The sequence below is a fragment of the Gordionus sp. m RMFG-2023 genome, chromosome 4 (assembly GCF_954871325.1).
Source record: "Gordionus sp. m RMFG-2023 chromosome 4, tfGorSpeb1-WG-v2, whole genome shotgun sequence".
Taxonomy (NCBI): Eukaryota; Metazoa; Nematomorpha; class Gordioida; order Chordodea; family Parachordodidae; genus Gordionus; species Gordionus sp. m RMFG-2023.
Genome location: NC_088778.1, coordinates 26,949,109 through 26,968,696, shown reverse-complemented (window position 1 = coordinate 26,968,696; position 19,588 = coordinate 26,949,109). Strand labels below are relative to the sequence as shown.

At 26.0% G+C, this 19,588-nt stretch overlaps 1 long non-coding RNA gene across 3 annotated transcripts; it reads left to right on the top strand.

Moving 5' to 3' along the window:
• The first annotated feature begins 292 nt into the window (after positions 1–292).
• LOC135928000 (uncharacterized) lies at positions 293–15,337 on the top strand. Of its 3 annotated transcripts, none has more exons than XR_010572224.1 (5): positions 293–549; positions 6,461–6,566; positions 11,929–12,476; positions 13,114–13,228; positions 15,041–15,337. It is a non-coding gene; the product is annotated as an uncharacterized LOC135928000 (long non-coding RNA). The 3 variants fall into 3 exon arrangements; XR_010572223.1 differs by having other exon boundaries at positions 11,929–12,516; positions 15,041–15,336; XR_010572222.1 differs by having other exon boundaries at positions 11,929–12,509; positions 15,041–15,335.
• The last annotated feature ends 4,251 nt before the right edge of the window (positions 15,338–19,588 follow it).

The window sequence follows — 19,588 nt, the reverse complement described above, 5'->3', positions numbered from 1 at the left end:
TTATATAAATCTCTACAATTTTTTTTAAAAAAATATTTATTTTTAATATTATATAACGAATAAATATGTTATGTTATTGTAATAATGTCCTTTGTTTTATTTATATTAAATCTAAAAAATCATAATATGAAAAAGGAATAAAAATAGAGAATTGATATTGTCCTCTTTGCAATTGTATTATATTCAAAATATGCATTAAATATTAAACATAAAAACTCAATGACTAAAAAATTATATAATTATCGAATATCTTCGCTTTGATTCATCTTCAAAAAGGAGCTTTTATGGCAAAATAATTTAATGACCTAAGGAAGTCACAAAAATTATGTTAAAATCTGTAACATATATTTATTTATAATTAAAAAAAAAATTCTAAAAAATATGTATATAAGAAATATTTATTTAAAATGTAATTAAATCTAAATTCTCTCATATGTTAGCCAATCGTTATTATGGATTAATCCAAACATAACATCTACAGTTCTACCTGAAGGAATATAAATTTATACCAATGAGATATATCTGATTATAAATTGATGGTGGAGAAAGGTAAAAACAATTAAATCTATACATTATATAAATTGAAACTAACAAATAAAATGAAGGATTGATGCATTATGTCACGAGGAAGATAAAATGTTATTAAAAAGACATTTCAGATAAAATTGATATTCTAACTTCTATTTATTGGTAAACTAGTAATTTTTTAATATGATGAGTTTTGTGTTCTATTTTAAAAAAAAAATTTTTTTAATTTTTAGTCAAGTTTCTACTAAGTAAGAATCTAAAAGAAGATTGGGTGAAATTTGTAAAACAATTTCAATAAATTTTTTTTAAATATATTTTTTATCCGGCTAAAAAAAATCAGAGAACAAAGGATTACAATTATTAATTGAAGGAAAGACTATATATTAAATTTGTGATTATTAAATTATAAATATTTTTCAGAGTTTCAGGCTGTCATGTCTTAATGGGTAAAAAAAAAATTTAGATTAATTTAAAATAAATATTTATTTCGATTAAATTAAAATTCTATTAACGAAAGATATGTGATTATCATTAATAAAATAAAGAAAATTGGTGAAATAAACCAAAAAATAAATTACATTCAACACCTATATGGCTAAGCGTTTTAAATACTAATTATCACTAATACGATATTTATATCACCAGACAATCAATAATCCAGTTGTATATGTATATAACTAGTAAATCGATTTGATTCTCAAGTTTCTAAGCACCGTTTTTAAAGTTTTAGGATTAAAAAAAACTAATTAACAGAAGAAACTATATTAAAATTTTAATTTCCTTATTTAGGTTATATATATTGTCATGGTCTTTTGGAGTGTAATTTTATTTTATGGGTAACTCATTCTCTCTCCATATGTTTTTATTTTCGTCATGAGACGTATTTCTTATATTGGGGGTTTCGTCGATTTAGTTTAAGCGTTTCTTATAATCTGACTAAGGAATCTGGCCCTGTTAGGAGAACGTGTTTTGGAATTTAACCCTATTGCATGTAAAGATTCTCATTTGAAATTTTGTTGTAACATTTGTACTCATTTCGTATACCTATCTAGTTAATTGTTTAAAAAGCCTCAGGAGTTGAGGCAAGTTTTTTTGTTAGGACACCTATGTTTCAGATCAGAGATGTAATTTAAACAACTATTTTTTAAAATTTATTTTAAGGTTTAGGAGAGGGTATCGGTTCTTCAGATAGACTTTCAGAAGTAAAGTCATTCAATATATTTTAACATTTTAATGTATAAGAACCTAGATATTTTAATTCGATGACAATTATATGTTCCTATCGCCAAGATAAAAAAAATTAATTTATGTTTTTGTATTTATAATATTTATGTTCAGTTCTACAAGATTGTACACCTCAGAGCAGAATTGTATACTAGATATATAAATATTGTGTGTATATAACTAGATACAATTTTAGCTATATCTCTATCTATTATTAGAGGCATTTTGTTATTTTTTATATTAAATTTAAAAAATATTTAGTTAATTTCTTTACAATTAAACTTAAAACAACCCAGACAAATTTTATTGTGCACAATGGATAACAATATGGTAATTCAAATTAGAAATCATTTAATCTTTTTTTAAATTAATATTACAAAATTTTGATGATTAATATTAATAGATATTTAATGATTGGACAAGTATATAAATTTTGACACCTATCAAACTGTGAATATTTTCTATATTAATATTATAATTCTGTTATAAAATTGTTATTAATTAAATACAACATAACACTACACCTATCCTTTTACGCAATTGTATGTTTAGTTCAATTAGAAAGTATCTTTTAACAGCTCTGCCTAAGAGAAGGCGTTTAATTAGATGTGTGATTGCTGAAGCATAAATTTCTTAAAAGAGCAATATCGTCTGTAACGTAAGATATGACTCTTTCCAGATGAAGTCTTAATTGTAACCATAAATTTATTCTGATATAAAAAGATTCATGATATAGTCAGGGATGTAGTCGGTTAACGTTGAGGAACGAATATAATTAATCGCTCATTACAGATTTTAGATCGCTAATAGATTTATAAGAGCACAATGGTTTAGGGCAGGGACGTGTAGACTGGAGGAAGAGCGGGGCAGCTGCCCAGGACCACCGAAATTAGACAATTTTAGGGGTCGCCAAATTTTGTAATCTTACTCAATTATTTTTAGCTCTTGAAAAATAGGAATTTATTTTTTATATATGTACATTAGTGATCTGCATCGGGCCTAATTTTTCAAGCCCGGCGAAATTTTTTTTAAAAAAGTTTTGCCGGCCCGAACCCAATTAAAAAAATTTACCGGCCCGGCCTGAATTTATTTAAATATAAAAATTAATTTTTACAATTACTCAAAATAAAAGACATATGTTATACGGCGTTTAGTTTCAATAAATAAAATCAAAATTTTTTATTTATATAAAAAATTCAATATAAAATTGATAAATTTAAATATATTTAGAAAAATTTCCAAGGACCGACCCGACCCGGCCCGAACCCGAACCCGATTATTTTAAATAGAATTAGGCCCAAGCCCGGTCTGCTTTCTTTCTTTCGCCGGGTACGGGCCGGGCCTAACTTTGCAGATCTCTAATGTACATACAAGCAAGGTATTATTCTTCTTTTTTTTAAAAAATCCATGTATGAATTTTGAAAAAAGGTTTGGCATATCAAGCCATATGTATTATAACAAAAAATTTGATTTGTATTTAGTAAAAAAAAAACTTCATTTCTTTTTTAGTTAAGAAATTTGATTTTTTATCGAAATTTGATATAGTATTATTCGTGGTGTTGAACGCGTTCGTGAACGAAGTTCGTTTTTTTGAAAAAAATGATGAACGGCGTTCCTTTTATTTTTGACGAATTTTGAACGTGAACGCGTTCCTTTGTTCGAATTTAACGTTCGTTCAATTTTAAAAATACTTTTTATTTTTATTTATTTAAAAAACTTAATATTTATCCTAATTTTTTTAAAAAAAAATATTATATATTTTTTAATCGGCTGTATTTCCTTTTCATATTTCAATTTTTTTAACACGCCATTATTATAATTTATTAATTTGAATATTATTATTTATATTTTAATTTAATAGAATAGCATAAGCATGAATATTATTATTTATCCTCATCATCTGATTCTGAAAATCCAATATCAAATAAATTAACCATGGCCAAATATAATAAATGTTTTACAGTAACATCCTATATTGAAGGAACTAATTCCATGCTTACCAAGTGTAAAATCTGCCCAAAAAAGTATTATATCAGTGTCAAAATCTTCTCCAATTTAAAACGACATTTGATTGTAATAATTATTTTATTATATATAATATATAATATAACTAAATTAGATCATTAAATTTGAAGAAAAAATGCATTTGAGATATTTGACCCCAACAATAATCGATAGTTATTTAAAAATTAAAAAAAATTAGTGGCCTCAAATATGGTCAACCATTGATAGACCCAAATGGGATTAATAAAAGGTATTAAAGCTATCACTCTCAATTAATTACATATAAATATGTTCTTTCTGCAATTATACATCCATTATTCAAGCTTCAATGGCCATGGATAAAACTTCCACACGAACTCATTAAAAATAAAATAGTGTTATTGAAAAATATGCTTCGAAAACTCTAGAACTGTTAATTTCGAAATACCCTTTTTTTTGTCGAGGAAGTAGAAAATGGATTGGAGGAGGATAACTTATCTCAATTTTTTGAAGCAAATAACAAAACAAATGTTTTTAATAAATTCCCCAAGTTAAAAGAATTATTTATCAAGTGTAATACCGCAATCCCCTCATCTACCCTTGAGCGTGTTTTTAGTATCACTAATGCCGTATTAACTACCAAGCGTTTCTGTCTATCAGATGAAAATTTTAAAAAATATTGTTATTAAAAATTAATAAGAAAAATTTTATATAAATAAAAATATCTTTTTATTTGCTATATTACATGGCTAATATATTGTGTTAAACAATATTAGGCATTTATTTATATTAGATTAAATTTTAAAAAAAATTTATCAAAAAATTGAACGTGAACGCGTTCGATTTTTGTCAATGGACGTTGAACGCGAACGAGTTAGATTTTTTTAGAAATGTTTACAGCACTAATTATTCGACAACATTTGTCGAATTAAGGACAGCGAAGTTCATTATCATTACCTTGGAAATCGAATTCAAAATAAAATTACTTGATAGGAAATTAAATCTTTGAAAAAAATAAATGTTTGATGGTATTAAAAACGCAATATATTTTTCCGTAATATTAGACTGCACACCATGTAAGCCATCGGAAACAATTAAACGTAGTTATACGATGCGTTAACAATAACTCCGTTAAAATAAATAAGATATTTGTTGGCTTTCTAAGAATCAATTTTAGTTGGTCAGGCCTTGGTAGAAGCATTTTTATCATTATCTGAAAAAAATGGGATTAAATTAAAAAAAAATTATCGTGGACCAGGTTACGATAGTAGATCAAATATGAGAGGAGGATGTTGAATTAAATTTTTTAGTAAATATATTAAGCTGACATCCCATATTGTTTTCGGCTATATTAACACTAATACCTTAAAAGATGCCTTCAAATATATCCATTGTATTAGTAATTACTTTAACCATTTCAACTACCGTAGCATCCGCAAGAACGCAGCATCTCGCTCAAAAACTTACATACGATTTTGTATGACAGGCCCTACTTGTTCATCATTCTTTAATTTAAATAGAAAATAATTTCCACTTATCTTTAGAGGCTTGCATATAAAAAGGCGAGGAGGATAAATAAAATTGCTTTAGTTTGTGAATATATTCATTTTTATATTGTAGATTATTCATTATAATTATAATTTAATTGAATATATGTGCTTTTAGTTATTATAGCTAAAAATTATCGAAAGACTTTGATAAATTGTGTTTTTTTAAGGGGCTGCCAAATTATTTTTTGTCCTGGGCCGCCAAAGGTTTTGGCACGGCGCTGGATTTAGATATGGGACATATATTGCCTCCTAGGTAGTCTTGTTTAAAGAATTTCCAAGGAAATGTAGACCAAATTTGTAAATAATATTATCAATTTACAATCTAAAATGGCTATCTTGGTAGATTGATTATGTTAAATACGTATTAAGGTCCTTAATTGATAACCTATTTTTTATATTTCTAGACCTGATCAAATTGGAATATAAAGATGCATAAAGGATTGTTCATATCCTACTGGATCTTATGTCCGCTGAGTTATCTTAAAAAATTTTCCAAAAAATTGGATTTATTTTGTTAGCAATGGTGCCAGTGTTATGATGACTGGGGAAAAAAATCTGGTGTAACGATGCAGCTTTAGGCACTTTATCCAACGATCATACCATGGCATTGTTTAAATCACCATTTCAATTTAGAGACGTCCAAAGAAATAAAACATGTTTTATAAGCATTAATCATTTTAAAGCCGTTATTGAGGCAATATAAAGTTTATATAGCCAGTCTAAGAAAAATCAAAAGCGATAGATCAAATAGAGTTAAAATTGGGCATACATTTGCTGAGGATTGGAAGGGTTGATGTATGATGCAAGTCTAGAAGTCTTTGTATTGTTAAGACAGGTTGGAATAACTCTGCGGCCCTATGTATGTTCATAAATTCTAGCTACAGTGCAAAATTTAACGGCCACCCGATAAGAAAGTGATGAATGTATGCTTGGTACTTTTTTATAATTTTTTAAAATGAATGTTTTTTTAATATTTCTAAAAGAGAAGATAGGTTAATAGATCAATAGGAAAATTAATAAATTTGGATTAGCAATATTGAAGAAAAACAGAAAGCACTCTGGTATCAACGAAAATGAATTCATTACTGCCTTAAAAATAGATTAATGGATGCTAATTCTAATCATTTTTTTAGTAATTAAAAATACTATAAATTTTACAATTTTATATTTTTTAGCTATTAACTGCCCAACAGACCCTCATATTTGTCATGGGGAAGAGCTAATTGAACGATTATGTTTCTGGCTGTCGCTGGATATGGATCTAGCAATAAATGGGATGAGGTAACGTATTTATCATAATAACGAAAGTAATAAAATACCCACTTGATTTTAAAGAGTTTCAAAATTGAATTAACGCAAATCCGAGTAGTATCAGTGATGTAAGCGCGACTTTAACCTTATGAATTTCATTGTGGTAGATTTTCGTGCAAGTCTAATGATAAAATATATTTCCAGTTTAAAGGTTAAAGGGTCTCCTGTCAATCAGTAGAATTTTTTTCCATATATTTAAAAATGGCTTACAAGTCACATGTCTGCAAGCAATAATAGTATTGAAAATACTGAAAAAGATTCTTTATGGGGAAGTATCTTTTACAATATATTTCAATTCTATATAACTTTCTAAATTGCTATTTTATATAATATATATATGTAATGTATATTATATGAGATGCTTCTATATAAACTATTAAAAAAATAAATAAAATATTTTCAAAAATATTCTTTACTTAGGATTCTTGGAAAAACCTAAATTCGTCTCTATTTATGTCAATGTTAACGTGCCTCTTAATATTTTTTTCAGAATAATAGCATGTTCACGCTGCAAATTTTATGACTACAACACTAGATATAGTCTATCATAGTGGCGAAGCTTCCATAGAAGCAAGAAAAGCATTGCTTCCCTTTAAATTTTTCCTAAAAAAATTCTTAAATAAACTTTATATAATCTTTATAATATGTTAAAAATAACTAATCTGACTTCGTTAAAAAAAAAATTAATATGATTTTTATAACGTTAAAAATATTAATATTTATGTTTAATACGTCAAAAAAATTTACTATTATTTTTACTACGTTAAAAAAATATACTGAGAGAAGCAAATTTAAATTTGCTTATTTTGATAATAAATAAAGAGAAAATCATGCGAATGTATTGTTTAATTTTACTTTTAAAAATTAAGCATTAAGGAAGCAAATAAAAAAATACTTATTTTTTTAATAAATAAAAGAGTTTTAAAGAAAATTTTTTATATTTTTTAAAAGCAATAATTAATATTTATATTTATATTATTGAAAATTATTAAGATTATCAAATTTGTATAAAAAGTATATATCTATATCTATGTGCTATTTCAGAGATATCTGTATCTGTTTATGGATACCTTTTAAGATACATTTTGATATACTTTTATTTAACGCTTTTTATCTAAAATATAAAAATATTTGTGCAAATTTTATGTTATATGAATTAGCATATAATTTAAATAAATATATATTGTAAAAATATTAAGACTAAAATATTAAAACTTGTATATAAAAAAAAGATATAAATATTTTTTTTTCCATTTAGTTCAAAATTATGAAAGATAATTTTATCGGGCAAAGGAATTTATAAATCCTTGCTGCCATGATAAGATTATTTTAAGCAAATAAATTTATTTAGAATTTTGTAATTGTATAGATATTCCTTTAACTTTTGATGAATAAAAAAAAATTTTAAATTATAAATCTATTTTTGATTTTGATTGAAAAAACCTTATTAAAAAATTTAAAATCTCGAAATAACTTTTATAATTTAGTACTTGATTATTTTAGTCAAAAACAAAGACGTATTATACTTATTTATATATTTTCATCTTTTTATGGTTTGACTAATAAATAAAAATAAATTTCTTCATTAGTAGTCTTTGACGCTTAGTCATTGGTCTATCATCATAATAAATATGAAAAGCGGCAAGGTATTACTTGAAGGACATACCAGTTGGGTTAAAATTAATAGTATAAACGATTATTAACTGGTAACTTAAATATTATTCTAACAATTCTTCTGGAATAACCGTACTGTTGATGAACATGATACATGACTTCATAACAATGCTGTCAGAGGCCTTACTACAATCTACGATTGGTAAGTTTATTCGATAATGCGTCTAATAAAATTCTCTACTGCGACTTTTCCTAAAGTCAACTTGATTCTTATAAAATATTGGAGATATGCGTTCAATAAATATTCTATCAAATAGGTTAGCCACAATAGATATGATCGGTGATAGCGTATAATATATGGAGTTCTGCCGTTATCGATCAAATTCAAGAGATTTACGATGTTTTGATTGTTTTATAGCTTTTTTTTCGGTCTCTGTAATTAATTCAATGGAAATAGAAAGATATTGTAATTTACCATTCCATGTTATATTTGTTTGAGAAGTTTTGAACCCTGCTCTTTCATTGGCTTTATTTTAATTCGCAGAAACTTTTGGGAGAGGTTGTCAATAGAGTTTAATAAGTTTGTATATATGGATTGGATATTATGAGAATCCTTAACATCTTTTTCACATTCCCATCACGTTGAAACGCTCGTCCAGAGATGCCACCGGAATAATTGATACTAATATGCTATAAAATTAACTAATATATACTACCTCCAAATATAATGATTTCCCTGAGAGATTAATGTCAAAATTGGTAAAAATATCCACTTCAGTCACACTTGTCAATAGAGAGACACGCATTTTATAACAACACAAACAACGATATAGACAATGCTAATATTTAAGGATCTGTCAGGTCTATACTTGTTTACCCACCTTTCCTCATGTCAAACTGGTTCCATGAGAAAGTTGCATCTAAACACTACTTGACCTCACCTCTATAAAAAACAAATTGATTAAAAAAATCAGGGTCCATCACTATGTAGCACTAAACCTGGATCATAGAAATATAATAATATGTCAATATAAACATAAGTCTACAATGTACCAAAAGTAACTCATTAAAGCACTAACGTCTTTATTGAAATGAACTCTTCCCCCTAAATATCTTGCATTTATAAGTTAATGACTTATCGTATTAAATTATACAAATTTGAGTTTAATAGGTTTTTAAATATCTACTACTTAAATAAAATGCGTTGCAAATCAAATTGGTAATTAAACTGAAAACAGTTTAACTACTATTAAATAAGAAAATATTCCCAATTTGTAAAATTTGTGTTCTTTTTAATAGTTTAAAAAGCGAAAATAGAAAAATATATTCACATTTTCAATTCAAATTCAAAAAATATTAATGCATATGCAATTTGTATCCATAATTTAAAGTTAAAGGAAGATGTTCTTCCAAATCGATTTATCGTTGATAACATTCAAAACGCCAAAATATTGAGACGAATAAAAAAGGGAATTATTTAACAAACAAGATAATGAATTATTCATATTTCAAAGAATATTGATTGATTTTGAATGTGATACATATTATCTCATATTAGATATATAAATTTGATATTCCCAAGCCTAAATTATAATTTATTTTTGTATATATACAATATAATGAATATCAACATAACACATAATATCGTATTCCTTTATAAAGAAACATTAACATATAGTATTAAAAAATATAATGCATTTCGCATATAAATTAACTCTAATTAAAAATATCTATTAATGAATATATTAAAAAAATTAAAATAATTTATTAATATTTTGCTATGAAGAAAGACTTTAATTTTATTATCTTTGTACAAGCGTAGAAAGTTGGGCAAAGATCACAATTGAATACTAACCCCCCCCCCCCCCCAGAACCCATATGGTTAAATTGACTAAACTTAATTTGGGTTTACATTTTTTGATATTCGGAACTAGCCTTAAATATTATGATTTTAAAAAATTGATAAGAATCTTGCTGGATAAATATTTCAAGTAAACAAGATCACCCAGATGCCAAGTTTTACTTTTTGGTGACTCTCTCCTTGGTTTACATAATTGAGGAAAGCATTAGTCAAAAGCAACCGTTTGTATAGAATATTAAAATGACTTTTCCCTTGTTTTCAAAAACTTCAAGCATTACCTGTTTCACCTGAAATCTATGCCTCTTCTCTCTAGTGAAACTCAAGCTAGATATTAAGTTTGCTTTTTTGTTCTTAACACCGGTAAACTGGATAGTAAACTGGTATTTTTTGTTTCAATTTAAAAACTAAAAGACATATCACACAATAATACCTTGGCCAATCTCTTTCTGTCTACAAACTATTATACTGGACGTAGCGTTAAGACTCTTAAAGGCGCACATTTTATAAAGTCTTCTTTGACGATATCCTGCTTGATCTTTGGAAATCTGCCAGGTTGTATTAGGTGATTAAACATAACATCTCAATATAACGATCGGAGAAATGGGGCTTCAAATTTCTTTGACCACATTTAAATATTACCAGCCATATACAAATTACCTCAATTAATTTAAAGGATAAAAGTGTTCTGCTGATAAACCAATAATCAGACTCATAAAGTGTCTCGAAATTTTTGGTATACAAGCTTATCAGCATTTACCAATTTGTCATATCATCAAATCTGTTTTCGGTGTAGCTAATCATCTCTCATTTACATGACTGAAACTTATTTATCGTCTTTTATAGATTTTTACCATACTTAACATAGCACGGAGATGACAATAACTTACATGCTAGGTTTCCGCTCCCAAATATGATAATATTTATGTTCATAGCGTATTCATACGTGAGGCTTCTATTCGGAGAATCAGACGATTTCTGTATTTCATTTGAGATAGCTCTATTATTACATATTCCAAGGCACGCAATAACGTATGTTAACCCTCCTTCTTACGCGGAAATGATATAAGAACGTCATTAAATGGAAGAAAGAGGGTTATGAAGATACTATCGTTTTTAGAATAAAAGGGGAGAGAATAAATTTATGTTAAGGAAGGTGTAGAGGGTACACTAATTTTATCTGACTTTCTATTTTTTTAAAACTAATTTGGGAATTTTTTAATTTTGCTAATTATAATTTGTCCTATTTCCCATTTAAATATTCATATTTTTGCCAGGGGGTGGGGAGTGTAATTAAAAATGAATAGGGAGTAGAAGATTAATAATTTCATTGGTTAGGGGTAGTGTTGTTAAGCGACTCGATTTAAGCTATTTATAAAAATGGCTAACTCAATATTTTGGCCAGAGAAATATTGCCTAAACCTCGAGATTTGGTTAATAGAAGTCCAAACCTTTGTGTCAGCAATGATCAAAATCTTTAGGTCTCTATAATATTTTTGTGGATAAAATATTGCGTTAAGAATCGGTGCAAATCAAGTCGTTTAACAACATTAGTTAGGAGTGATGCCGAATGACAATTACTATAAAAATTATCGCTATTAGAGTAGGAGCTCTCTTAGAAATCTTTACGGAATGAAGCCCAAAGGAAGTCTACTAAGTATTCTTACATCTTCACCGTTGATTTTATTGTCAAGGAAAGGGGAATCTAAACTAATTCACCTTTTTCTAGATCTAGAAATCATCTTAACACAAATTTATAAATATGTATTACAGTGGGTTATAGAGGCTAGCTATCCCATTTCCCGCTAATTTTTTATTATAAAATTTAGTATTTTTTTAATTTGGAATTTTAATTTCTAGGCCCCTTCCCCGTCAAAATCTCAAGAATACAAAGATTCCTATCGATAAAGTACCATGGATGAGTCATCTAGGATATAGATTGGCGACGCATGGGTCAATCAAACTCTATTTAGACCTCTGTTAGCCTCCACATAAGGAATCACTCATCCTTCTAGAATCCATGGTTCGATTATAATGTGATTAGTACTCCCTCCATTTCATATTCTCAAGCTTACCTCTCCACTACTCATTAGAAACCTATATTTTCGCCCATTAACCTAGCAATAATAATCAAAACAACGACATAAACAGCATGACAGAACGAAAACAGCATTTCTCCTATTTAATATATTACATGCAATCACTTAGAACATTTACTTATTGACGTTATCTTACCTTTTCACGTTATAACTATATTTTGTTTATTTAATACATCCAAAATTATTAGATTCCTTTGTAGACAGTTTTGGTAAGCCGCAGGGTGCTTGAAGCCATAAAGACCTAGAGGCCAACTAAAATCTACACATTCCATATAAAAGGCATCATACAGTATATTTCGGGATCAAAAAGTAAATTGTGTTATGCCTACATAAGAGAGACAGGTTCTTAGTAAAATATTTTTATTACATTTAAATAAAACATTACATATGAATAATAAATATAGATTAGTTTAATTTATTAAGCGTTATAATTGTCAGTTAAAGTACTGCTTCCACTTATATTAAATACTAATATGTATATTATTGTATGAATCAAATAGCATCCATTATAAAGTTCTGTTCAATAAGATACTCGAATTCTAAAGCTTATTATTTTTGATATTATTTTTCTAAAAATGGACCATTTGGATCTTGATTTTGACTTTTGAAGCACCATCTTTCTCTTGGGAAAAGATTTTGGATGGAATTACAATATGTTCATTTAAGATAAGATGGAGTATATGGTGATAAATTAATTATATATCAAAACTGCTTCCTGAATTCTTTCTGAAATATTAAATGGACTTTGGAATTCATGATTTTGGTTGCCAAAGTATATTTCTAGAATAAGTATGAAAAAATATAATTTAGACCTAAAATAATGAAAAAAAGGAAAGAGATCCTTTATCTAAACTTTCAATTTTTGTGATAAAATAATTATAATATAACATTGATAAATTTTAATATAATATATTTTATGTTCATCTTCTTCCCCATATTTTCCAAGTCAAGTGTTTAGATCACCATTTTTGCGTTCAAGAGTCGTGCAAATCCCATTTATCGAAACATGTAATTCAAATAAATGTACTTCCCTTTCGCTTATCGATATCCAAACTCGAGATGTAAGCCAACCAACAAATAAAAATTTTAACGGGTCGGTTCGAGCCGGATCTTATCTACCCTGTTGAACTTTATTTCGAGGATTCGTGTTTGATCCAGCATCTCGTTTTATTTTGCCCCAATCAATACAAGTTATCGGTTATATTTCATTTTGCCCAAAGTCTGAATTTAAGAATAATATTTTCCCTTAAAAGTCACCGTTAATATAGTTTAAAATAGCATAACGCCTGTTAACTATTTTTCTGGGATAATCAATGGCTGCCTATTTTTTTTATGTTCTCCAACATTCTTTAATTGATGTGAAAGTCTGAACCTATATTTAACTGCCTATTTATTTTCTCTCTACTCAGTATCTTTTTGTCAGCCCTATCATCATTATTATGATTACTATGCTCTCCTTTTTTTGACAACCATCTTTGTTCACCCATTACATGATCTTCAGCTTGTTCCTAAATATTTTTAACGGTGCCATAGCAAGGGTTAACTTTATATTTTTTAGTTACTAAGTAATTTCTATCAGATTTTATCTTTTGAATGTCTGCCGCATGTGCCATTGATGGCATTGTGTTAATCTAATATAGAGTTACCTCCAAAGTGACTTGAACATTTAACCATCGAATTTGCTCTATTTTAATAAGAACGTAAAGAACAGCTTTGTGATTCGATGTGGAAATATAAATATAATATAACCTTATTTCCCAAATGCTCTAAGACTACTTTTTTTTCTTATCAATTGTATTCGATTCTCATAAATCCATAATAATATTATTAGACAAAGTATCACAATCATATTCTTAAAAATTTATTTTATTTATTTTAAATTTTATTTAAAATATTTGCTTATGACACTTTACACATCTTAAATAGTTCATTCATCAAGTTTCAAATTATTTTATTTTGTTTTACAAAATTCACTTGATACTCTTAAAAAGATAAAGCTCAAAAATCAATTATTATTATACACATTATTAATATTTTATAACATCAAAATTATATAAAATTCTTTGGATATGATAGTAAATATTTCTTTATGGCTAATAAATTAATATTTAAAATTCTTTATTTTATCAATGAAATATTGTAAACTTCAACGGTATATAGTTTTGGTGTGCTATTTATTTTTTTGATCAACTCAGATCAGAAAATATTTTTTATAATATTTCCTTTTTCTCAAAAAAAATATAAATAAATTGCAAACTTGAGTTGATGACATAAATGAGACAAACAGCTAAAAATGAATAATTTAATTGGACAAGCTATAGAGAGTTAATATATTACTATAAAGATAAACTTATTATATTTAAAACAATTCAATTTATTTAAATTTAAACAAAAAATTTTTAATAAAAATGCTTATACTGTATTTAGATTAGAAAATTATAATGCCTCCCTCACAATTGTAAAGGATACATAGAAATACTACAAATAAAGCTTCTTCTTAATTTTCTTTCATATATTAAAAACGAATTTAAAATAAGATGTACATATATATAAAATAAACCACGAAAAAATTATATATATCAAATTTAACAAAAAAAACAATTTAAATTAGATAATTAATAAGGTGAGATGGGTTTATTTGAATTGCTATATGTAACCATGGATATATTTAATATAAGCATGTTAGTTTTCTTTTATGAATATATATATATATAATATATAAAGGAATATTATAAGTATAACTCCTTTATAATTGTAAAGGATACAATATAGAAAGGAGTTTGATCTTAAAGGAAGACATATCCTCTCCATTCTTATATTTCAAGGTATTCAATAAATTTAAACAAATTGAATTTGGCCTATTACCCCATTAGGTTTGAACCACTGCACATTACCAGCAAAGTTATTCAAAGGGGTCTGTTTCAATAAAAAAATAAAATAATGCAAACACCATTCTTATCAACAAACACGAAATTTTCCGAGTTTAAATATAAATTAGAATTTAAAATTCTTTCATAATCACGTTTATATTATAATAATTGTTGTATTTTTAATTGCCAAACAAATGAAATGAATATGAAATATTTTAGAAACCTTATATTTTAATAATTTATCATTTGAAAATCAAGACACATATCCCTCATTGTAACAGCGATTTTAAAATGCTGCATATTATATTTTTATGTAAAAAAAAAAGTAAACCATTGATATTGACATTATGTAAAATATTTGACACCTAAATTTAATAAGATATTACTTCAAAATATAATAGCGGTATATTTGTCTTTGAGAAATTGCTTATAAAGTAAATATTAACATTTAAATTTTATTATTTTTTAAGAGAAATTATATTATATATTATTGGCTTGAAATACTAAAATCGAGTCGAATAATTAAAATAGTTCAAAACCAAACAAATGTTAAAGTATTTAATCTGATTTACGAGTTCTTTAGCCACATTTTATCCAAAATGGTAATAAAAGGCTAGACTGGCTCAATAGTTTAAGTGGATTTATTTGAAATTTCACCTGTGTTTCTCAGTTCTCCTCTAACCGAAATATATTCCAGTCTCGTTAACTGAAGAGTCAAAAATAATAAAATATTCATGATCTTTTAATTTTAAATTTATTCCAGCAGTTTAAATTCTTCCTTAAAGTATAGACATAAATATGACTCAAATTAATAATTAACCTGGATCCTCTTTTAATATAATAATACCTTTATAACTAGATTTTCAGCAGAAAGGGTTCAAGCTTCCAAGAAGTGTTTAGTATTTTTCTTAAGTGCTTTGTAATTGAAAAAATTTCTATGATTCTTTTTTTATTGATTTATGAATTTAACAAAATTTTATAAATTTAGGCTTTTTTTAAAAAAAAATACAGTAAATATCCTTAATTATTATCACCAAAACTTTCAAATCAACTAATAAAATTTATATTAAATTTGAAATTGTTATGAATGACACTAAGGTTGATTATGAAAACTGAGGTTTATGTCAAGTCCATATAACAAACAGTCTGGAAGGAACCTATGTGTTATATTTGGACTTTGATTATGTATACTTTTCAAATCAAAAAATTTACAAGGAAATAAAATGTTTATATGTTAGCGTCAATGCCTTTTTCCGGCAATGTGTTATTTTTTCAACTATCAATCATTTTTTTACCGTGCCGGAAATGTTTTCTATCATGTTTGGAATACCTACCCTATAAATATGAGACATTTTTCGCTATGAACTTTTGAGCTTAATATAATTTATATTAGTTTTTCCATGGATTTTTTATATAAATTATAAATGACTCAAAGGTTAACAGCAAAATTTTATAAAATTCATGATATAGGTATATTCTAAACATGCTATTTCCGGTAAAATCCAATTTTTAAATTTAAAAAAATGCGCTTAAAAATTGATTTAAAGTTTAAAAAATAACATATTGCCTAAAATACCCACATGACGTTAACATATATCCTTTAAAATTATTTAAAATTTATAAAAAAAAATTAGAATAAAAACTTGAGTAACATGTAAAAGGAATTCAGTAAAATATATATAATAGCGCTTAAATTATATTAAAAATAGCAATTTTTATTATTTAACCAGTTTTTTTAATCGTTTTAAATTATTTTAATATACTTTGATGTTCTTAATTTTTTGAATCATTTGTATTATATAGATTCAAAAAAAATATATTATAGAAAAAGAAAGAAAATTTTTATAAATTTAAATTATTATTAATGACTAATCATTACAATTAACTTATCACGAACAACTATATTTTTAGACATACCTAAACCTGCACGCGTTGAAAAACATGTCAGCAGGCGGGAGGCGTGATTCGGAGCAATGATATTATATAATGTATAACGTCCATTTATTATCTAACTCAAGGAAATTGCCGTTATAACAGCTGACTTGTTTAAATATATCCCACCTCAAACCTTTAATTACCCTAACCAATATCTCTCTCACATTTAATCCTAATCAGCGTCTACATTATAGAAAATTAACTAGAGGTAAGCCTTCAACCTATATCTACCCTCATAAGAATTTGAATTTTTAATTACAATGGCCTAAATAATAAGCTCCTATACATAAAATGATTGGCAAAATACTATTTTAACAGAAATTAATATAATTGTAATATAATATATATTAATCAGGGAATAATTATATAAAATAGTATAGTATAATTATATTTCTGGAGGTATATTTTGATATTAATTTTATTTTAAAAAAAATTAATTTCTATATTTAGAAGGAAGCTTCTTTTTTTTATTTAAAATAAACTATGATTGTATGCAATTTATTGACTTTGGTCGATAATATCTATTAGAAAAGGTCTTCATTAAATAAATTTTTACAGGAATATATTTTGCCCTATTTCATCCAAAAATGTAATTGGTAGCCCCCTCCCCCATGAATTTATGCTAGTAATAACTCTATTTATTATTAGAAAGATTAATTATAAATTCAAATTCCATTTTCAAATTTTATCATATATAAATATAACTTTATTGTCGAACTTAAGGATAATCTCCTTGAATTCAACACCAACCCAAATGATAGTTGCTGGAAAACAACGATTCTTTTTTGTAACATGAAAATGTGTGGAAGTTTTTTTCTATCCTAAACCTATATAACTCTACATCCTATGGATGACGTTATCCAATAAGGATATGACATCCTTAGTTCTAATTCACTTATAGTAGAATAATAATTGGTGTTTTTCATTGATTACTTGCTTACTTTGTTAGTTAACTATTTCACATATTCCCCTAGCTTTCATTCTTTACATTTACTAATTAGAATATTATGATTCTATAGAAGTTTGAGTATTTTATTTGTACTAAATTCAATATAAGGCGTACAATTTTGGTCTGTTATATATTTTGATAAGATGTTATAATTTTTTGAAATCAGGGGTTGAGTAATAGAAGCCAACACCTTTATAATATTACCTGCATATCGCTAATACTAAATCTTAACGTTAGTATCTTTAAAATATTTTTATTGAGTGAAATAACCTCAGAGCTATCAATATCGTTTTCTATTAAATAAGTTTCTATCTTTCCTTAAAGTAATGACAATTTAAAGGTTGGCCCTTTTGCAAATGAAAGAAATTCAGTTTGTTTCCTCAAATTTTTAAAAGAGATATTAATAGTTCCTTCACTCAAATTCTTTAGTTTTTAAAGTTAAAGAAAATGTTTTCCAATTCTTTTTAAAACATTTTTTAAGCCGATTCTTAATCATTAGTTCCAGAAATACTTTCGAGCATATCTAATTTCCTGTTATATCTAGTTGGAACCATTTAACCATAGTTGTCTTTGAATGTTATTATATTAAATATCAATTAGAAAACGGTTATCAAGGTAAGGGTCGGTGCTCTATAAAATCTCTAATCTGACATAATGTGTTAGAATAAAAAAATGATTATATTTTTTATATGATGATTATTATATAATCAAATATTATTTACACATAATATATTACACTAATGATCGAAAAAAAAGAAGTGATAAAAAAAAAATTTTTTATCGCGACTTCTAATTTAGCTTTTAAAACTCCGCGCCTTAGCAAAACATTCTATAAAAATTTATTTACGATATATTATAACACAATTAGGCGTTGTCGCTGGACCTCAAATTTGGCCAATTTTTAAAAACGGCTATATCAAAATTTTGAACCAAATAAAAATATTATCCAGATCTCGAGGTTTGGGTTAAAAGAGGATCGAAGCTTTCTGTCATCATTTTATATGCTTGGGTAATATTTTTTAGGGTTAAAATTTGATTTTATTAAGATAACAACACCTAACAGTAATATTATAAAAAAAATTAATTTCCTAAATGCGGTATGAATCCTTTTTACAATTTTGGAAAATCAATATTTTAATGATCAATTATTTTTCATTTGCGACCTTTGATATTTTGCACAATTTTTCATGTATTTATTCCAGGTAGACCAAAAAAAAATAGCCTAATTCTTAGGTCTCATTTGTTACATATATTATAATATGCTATATTAGATATGGTTATTATTTTTAATAAAATTGAATATATTTCACTCATATACTTACTAATACCCTAATACCTATTTTTAAAATTATTTCTATAATTATTAAATCCTATTTTAGGTGATTAGCTCAATTTATAACTTAATAATATATTACAAATTTTAAACTATATTTATTATTATTTTTTTTTGCTTTGTTTAAAAAAAAAAATACATTCGCGCCCCAGCTGTGATATTAAAATATAATAAATTTATTCTTTTTTTACCTGTTTGTTAAAATTTTAATTAATTTTTTTTGTATATAGGAGGCAAAAAAAACGATTCAATTTAAATATAAAATCACAAAAATGCTGCTATTACTATATTATTATGTTTTGTTAATAAAATAGATCAAGATCTATAGAAATAG